Genomic DNA, 7,673 nt, shown 5'->3' on the forward strand with positions numbered 1-7,673 from the left:
TCCCTGAGTTGTCTCTCCTCACCTGTAAGCCTGGGGCTGCCTGCTCTTCCGTCTGGGTTCCTGGCTTTTTATCCCCTTCCTCCTGCTCTTCCGACCTGCTACTCTGGACGGGCCTGAGTTGCCCCTCCTCACCTACTCCCTTCGGCTGACTGCTCTTCTCTCTGGCTTCCTGGTTTTAATCCCCTTTCTCCTGCTCTTCCTGCTTGCTACTTCCAGCTTTAATTCCTGGCAATGTATATTGTTTTTGTTGTTATGTGCCGTGAAGTCGGACCTAACTCTTAGCGACCCCTTCTTGGATTTCCGAGGTGGTACCACTACTGAAGTAGATTGCCCAACCTTCCTTTTGAGAAGTGGCAATGTATTGCAGCAAGATTATTTTTTTTCAGCACTTTCAGCAAAATTTCATTTGCATGTGGTATTAATTATATTTTTTCATAATCTTCATATTCTGTTGAATAATCTTTCTGTGGAATCGGCACAGTTAAGGATCTATTCCAATTGGTTGAACAAGTAGCTGTCTTCAAATTTCTTGGCACAAACAGGTGAGTGCTTTAAGCATTATATTCTCTGTTGAAACATCTCAACTTTTATCCCTCCAATTCCTGGAGAAATTTTTTTTTTTTTTTTTTTTTTTTTTTGGCAATTCCTGCAGTGCAGCATGTATTTCTTCCTTCCCTATCATTGGTTCTTACTCATATGATGCAGCCTGAGATGGTTGAATATTGACAAATTCCCATGTTGTTTTTGGAAGCTGCTGAGTCTTCTCCGACTCATAGTGACTCTATGCACAGCAGAATGAAACACTGCCCAGTCCCATGTCAGCTCCACAATGCTTGGTATACTTGAGCCCATCACTGCAGCCACTGTGTCATTACATCTCATTGAGGGCCTTCCCCTCTTTCGTGGACCCTCCACCTTACCAAGCATGACATCCATTTTACATATAACAGTTCATACACACGTTGTTTCATGACACTGATTAAAATCTCCATAATGTAACAGCTCTCCTGCCACTTCCTTCCATCTTCTTTTGCTGCTCCTGTATTTTTTAATATTTTGTACATGTTCTTGCTGTTAGCTGCCATTAAGTCAATCCCAACTCACAGTGACCCAGTGTACATCTAAATGAAACACTGTCAGGTCCTGTGCCATTCTTAAAATCTTTGCTGTGCTTGAGACTATTGTTGCAGCCACTGTGTCAATCTGTCTCATTAAGGGTTTTCTCCTATTGTCCTGACCCTCCACTTTGCCAAGCATGACATTTTTCTTTAGGGACTAGTTCCTTCTGACAACATTACCAAAATATGAGAGATGAAATCTGGCTGTTCTTGCTCCTAAGGAGCATTCTGTCTGTACTTCTTCCAACACATATTTCTTCCTTCTTGAAACAGTCCATGGTAATTTCAGTAGTCTTGGCCAAAATCATAATTCAATCTTTCAGTTTTGCAACTTGAGGCTTGATTTTTATTCTTTGGTTCTTTCAGCCTGAGACATATTGAGTGTGTTATTCTGTTTTGTCTTTCTAACTACAGATCTTCGCACATTTCAAAATCAATAAAACACAGGTAGATATCTTTCTGATATTCTTTGCTTTCAGCCAACATCCATCTGACATTAGCAATGATATTCCTCATTCCATATACTCTTCTGAATCAGGCTTGAATTTCTGGCAGTTACATGTTGATATATTGCTGCAATCATTTTTTAAATTATTTTTAGCAAAAATTTATTTGCATGCAGTATTAATGATGTTGTTGTTGTTGTTGTTATATGCTGTCGAGTCGGCCCCGACTCATAGCGACCCCTCCTTGGGTTTCCGATGCAGTATCACTATGGAAGTAGGATTGCCCAACCTTCCTTCCAAGGAGTGGCTGGTGGGTTTGAACCGCCAGCCTTCTGGTTAGCAGTCAAGTGCTTTAGCCATTGTGCTACCAGAGCTCCTAGTATTAATGATATCATCCAATAATTTCTCAGTTATGTTGGATTACCTTTGTTTCAAATGGGTGCAAATATGGATTTCTTCTAGTTGGTTGGCCAGGCAATTGTCTTTCAAATTTCTAGGCATAAACAATTGTGCACTTCCAGCACTGCATCCATTTGTCAAAGTATCTCAATTGCTATTGAGTCAATTCTTGTGTCTTTATTTCTCACCAATTCCTTCATTGCAACTTGGACTTCTTCCTTCATTGACATTGGTTCTTGATCATATGCTACCTGTTGAAATTTTGAATTTTGACCACTTCTTTTTGATATGTGTGTTTCTTCCATCTTCTTTTCATACTTCCTGCAATGTTAAATATTTCACTTATGGAAATTGTGAATATTGCAACTCATGGCATGATTTTTCTCTTCAGTTCTTTCAGCTTGAGAAATACTGAGCATGTTCTTTTCTGTTGGTTTTCTAAATCCATGTATTTGAACATTTCTTTATAATGGCTTATTTTGTCTTCTGGAACTGCTCTTTTTTATTTGCTATTCACCTCTTTTATGCCATAATTTCTTCCATTATCTTTAGCTAGCCTACATTCAATAACAAATTTCAGAATTTCTTCTGATATCCATTTTTGTCTTTTCCTCCTTTTCTTTTTTAAAGACCTTTTGCTTTCTTTATGTAGGATCCCATTACACAACTCTGGTCTTCAGTCTTTGGTGTTCAATATGTCAAATCTATTTTTCAGATGGTCTCTAAATTCAAGTGGGATATACTCAGGGTTGCATTTTGACTCTTATGGACTTGTTTTGATTTTCTTCAGTTTCTACTTAAACTTACTATGAACAACTAATTTTTTTTTTTTCTACACAGTCTTTTGCCTTGTTTTGAGTGATGGTATCAAACTTCTCCATCATCTCTTGCCACAGATGTAGTCTATTTGATTCCTTCTGGCACATTCATTGTACGCTCACCATTTGTATTATTGACAAAATGTATTTACAAAGAATAAATTGTGGGTATTGCAAAATTCTATCATGTTATCTTCAATGTCATTTCTGTCACCAAGGTCATATTTTACAATTTCTGATCCTTCTTCTTTGTTTCCAACTTTCACAGTCCAATCACCAATAATTAACAATGCACCTTGTACCATATGTGATCAACTTCAGAGTGCAGAAGTTGGTGGAAAAAAAAAAAAAAAGTTTCAATGTCTTCATCTTTGGCTTCAGAGTTGTTTGTAAATTTTAATAAAGTAGTATAACTGGTCTTTCTTGTAGACCTATGAATATTATTCTATCACTGATAGCATTCTACTTCAGGATAAATCTTAAAATGTTCTTTTTGACCAAGATTTTGATGCCATTTCTTGTCAATTTGTCTTTCCAGATAAAATAAAGTATATGACATTCTGATTCAAAATAGCCAATACCAGTCTATTTCAGCTTACTTATATAACAATATTGATCTTTTTGTATTCCATTTCATTTTTGACAACTTCTAATTTTCCTAGATTCATACTTCATGCATTCCTCATATTAATGATTTTTTTTTTTTGCAGCTATTTCTTCTTATTTTGTGTCATATCACATCAGCAAATGAAATTCTGGAGAGCTTTATTCCATACAAGCCATTAATGTTGACTCTTCCTCAGGGAGGCAGCTCTTCACCAGTCGTTGTTTGAGTGTCTTCCAATGTGAGGGTGTCTCTTCTGCCACCATATCAGCAGTATTTCGATGGTATTCATGTTTGCTGGCACAGACCTTCACTGCTATTCATAAATTTTCTCAATAATATATAAGACAATGTTTCACCGCTATTCCTAAGGCTTTCAGTAGCCAAATATTTCAGAAGTGGACCACCATGTCCTTCTACCTATTCTTTCTTAGTCTGGAGGCTCTGATGAAACTTGTTCAACATGGTTGATGATACTGGTATTTAAAAAGTTGGTGGTATAGTTTCTTGCTTTACAGGGACATGCAACAACCATCGTATGGCAAACTGACAGATGAGTGATGGCTTGTCTTTATATATCTATATCTAGACAGATAGGAAAAGAAAAAAAAAAAAAAAACACTGCCATCAAGTCAGATTCGACTCATAGAGACCCCTCCTTGTGTTTCTGAGTGGTATCACTATGGAAGTAGATTGCCTAACCCTCCTTCTGAGGAGTGGCTGGCGAATTTGAATCACCAGCCTTCTAGTTAGCAGTCAAATTCCTTAGGCACTGTGCCACCAGAGCTCCCAGATAGCTAGCTAGCTAGCTAGCTAGCTAGATAGATAGATAGATATATTGTTGTTGCTGTTGGCTACTGTTGACTTCTTGCCAACTTGTAGTGACCCTATGTACAACAGAACAAAATATTGCCTAGTCCTTCACCATCCTCATAATCCTTCCTCTGCTTGAGTCCGTCATTGAAGCCACTGTGTCAATCCATCTCTTATTGCTCTTTCTGTTTTTGCTGACCCTGTACTTTACCAAACCTGATATCCTTCTTCAGGGCATAGTCCCTTCTGACAACATGACCAAATAGGTGAGATAAAGTCTAGCCATTCTCTCTTCCATGGTATAGTCTGATTACACTTACTCTAGGACAGTTTTGTTCATTCTTCTTGCAGTCCATTATATTTTCAATATTTTTTTGCCAATACACTATTCAAAGGCATGAATTCTTCTTTAGTCCTCCTTATCAATTGTCTGGCTTTCACATGCATACGAGATGATTGAAAATATATCGCTTGGTTTAAGTACACCTAAGTCTTCAAAGTGACACTGTTGCTGTTTAAAACTTTAAAGAGACCTTTTGCATAGATTTGCCCAATGCAATACAACATCTGATATTTTGACTGCTGCTTCCATTGGTATTGATTGTGGATACAAGTAAAATGAAATCCCTGACAAATTTAATCTTTTCTCCATTTATTGTGATGTTCTTTATAGGTCCAGCTGTGAGAGCTTTGTTTTCTTTATGTTCAGGTGTAATACATATTTAAGACTGTAATCTTTGATCTTTAATAGTAATTGTTTCAAGTCATCTTTACTTTCAAGAAGCAAGGTTGTGTCACCTGCACATTGCAGGTTGTTAATAAGTCTTCCTTCAATCCTGATGCTGCATTGTTCTTCACATTGTCAAGATTCTGGGATTATTTAGCATACAGATTCAATAGATATTGTGAAAGGATGTAATCCTGATGCACACCTTTCCTGATTTAAACCACGCATTATCCACTTGTTCTGTTCAACAAACAGCTTCTTCATGAGCACAGTTAACTGCTATGGAATTCCCATTCTTTGACATGTTGCCCATAATTTGCTATTAACCACACAGTATAATGTCTTTGCATAGTCAATAAAACACAAGTAAGCATCTTTAATATCACAAAAAAAATAATAATTGACATAAAGTTGTATCCAATTCATAGTGACTCCTCCTTGGTTTTCTGAGGTGGTATCACTATGGCAGTAGATTGCCCAAACTTCCTTCTGAGGAATGGCTGGTGGGTTTGACCCTCCAGCCCTCTGGTTAGAAGTCAAATGCCGTAGGCACTACACTACCAGAGGCAAATAAAATGTTACTGTTGATAACTAAAAAAACGGTTGGAGCTGTATATTAATAGGGAACTTCCAGCAATGCAAGGTGGATTCAAAGAGGATGTGGAATGAGGAGTAGGAGTATCAATGTTGATATCAGGTAGATTTTGGCTGAAAACAAAGAATAACAAAAAGGATGTTTACTGGTGTTTTATTGAGTATGCAAAGGCCTTCCACTGTGTGGATCATAACAAATTATGGATACATTGTGAATAATGGGAATTCCAGAGCACTTAATTGTGCTCAAGAGGAACCCATATATAGAACAGGAGTCTGTCATTTGAACAGAACAAGGAGCTATTGAGTGCTTTAAAATCTGAAGGGTGTTTTTCAAGGTTGTATCCTTTCACAGTATGCTGAGCAAATAATCTGAGAAGGTGGCATATAATAAGAAGAATGTGGCATAAGAATTGGAGGAAGACTCCTTAAAACCCGCAACATGCAAAGGACACAACCTTGCTTGATGAAAGTGAAAATTACTTGAACCACTTACTGATGACTATTAAAGACTACAGTCCGTGGTAGTCTTAGCATAAAGGGGAAAAAAAAAAAAAAAGAGTCCTCACTCCTGGACCAATAACCAACATCATGATAAATGGAGAAAAGATTAGAATTCTCAAGGATTTCATTTTACTTGTATCCACAATCAACACTTATGAGCAACTGATTGTTCCACATTTCGCTCCTGACCTTGTGTTAACTGATTATGTTAAACTTCTCCGTTGCCCCTTTCCACAGATTTAGTAGATCTGATTCCTGTGTATTCCATCTAGACATGTATACAGATAAATAAATAAATAAATTAGTATATATGAAATTAGTGGATTTCTTTCTGTGCTACACATGGACCAAATAATATGTTATAAAACAACAATGAAATCCAGAAAACAATTCACTGTTATAGTGTTGTTGTTGTTATGTGCTGTCGAGTTGGACTGGACTCATAACAACCCCTCCTTGGGTTTCCAAGTCAGTATCAGTACAGAAGTAGATTGCCCAACCTTCCTTCCAAGGAGTGGCTGGTGGGTTTGAACCTCCAGCCTTCTGGTTAGCAGTCAAATGCCTTAGACACTACACTGCCAGAGTTCCAGTACAATGGCTGTATCATCGATTAATGTGACTTCATTCATTTTTGTGCTTCAGCAAGATGTAATTTCTTTAACTTTCTGAGAGTAAGGAGTTACATTACCTTAAACCATAACAGAATAATTTTTCCCATAATGGCTATGACAAAAATACATTAAAAATTGAGATGCAGGCTAAAACATGCATTTTGAAATGTGGTATAAGAAGTTTGATCATTTGTACAGGTGCTTACCCTAGAGTTGAATTCACAGTCATATTTCTGTTTGTGCTAAAACCCTTGAGTAGAAGAACAAGCGAGAGCAGATGCTGCTGGCTACCACGATAACATCTTACAAGGCACTAAATTTCCTTTAGGATGTGACTTATTACAGGTCTATATGTTGAATACAAGTGTTTCCTCAAGAAGGAATGAGAAAGAAGAATGTAAAGAACATTCTTTGGCTATGAAATTGCAGGATGCAAATATTAATAATAAGTGAACTATTTTAAAGTTGTTATGGTCAGCAGGTCAGCACTAAGTGAGGGACCAGGAAAGTAGAAGCCTCAAATATGTGAAGTGAAAATGTAGCTGACAATGCAGATAATGGGCAAGTACATCTGCATTCTATTGTAGAGTTGATTCAGAATCATGGTGACCTCATGTGTACAGAATAAAACTGCCTCTTAGGGCACTCAAGGCTGTGTCCCTTTGAAAGCAGAAAACAAATCTTTGGGCTTACCATCTAAGATGCTCCTGGATGGGTTTGAACCACCAATCTTTAGGTTAGTTGTTGAGCACTTAACCATTTGTGCCACACAGGAACTCTTTAGCTTATAATGTTGTTTTGTTGTGTGAGATGCCTTTTAAGTTGATTTATTGAGTTAAAAATCCATTCACTGACTCGTTCTTTCCCCATAAGAATTTATCCCTATAAGAAAGATCAGGTTTGGCAATGCTCAGTAGGAATAACACTGTTAAATTTAATTGACAAAATAAATTGAAGAAATAAGGCAGGTCTGTTACAGATATGCTAAATTCAATAACTCATTTTAGTAGTCTTTTATACTCATCATTTTCAGTATTAT

Source organism: Orycteropus afer, unplaced genomic scaffold (assembly GCF_000298275.1).
Source record: "Orycteropus afer afer isolate SDZICR_OR568_19922 unplaced genomic scaffold, OryAfe1.0 scaffold00494, whole genome shotgun sequence".
Lineage (NCBI taxonomy): Eukaryota > Metazoa > Chordata > Mammalia > Tubulidentata > Orycteropodidae > Orycteropus > Orycteropus afer.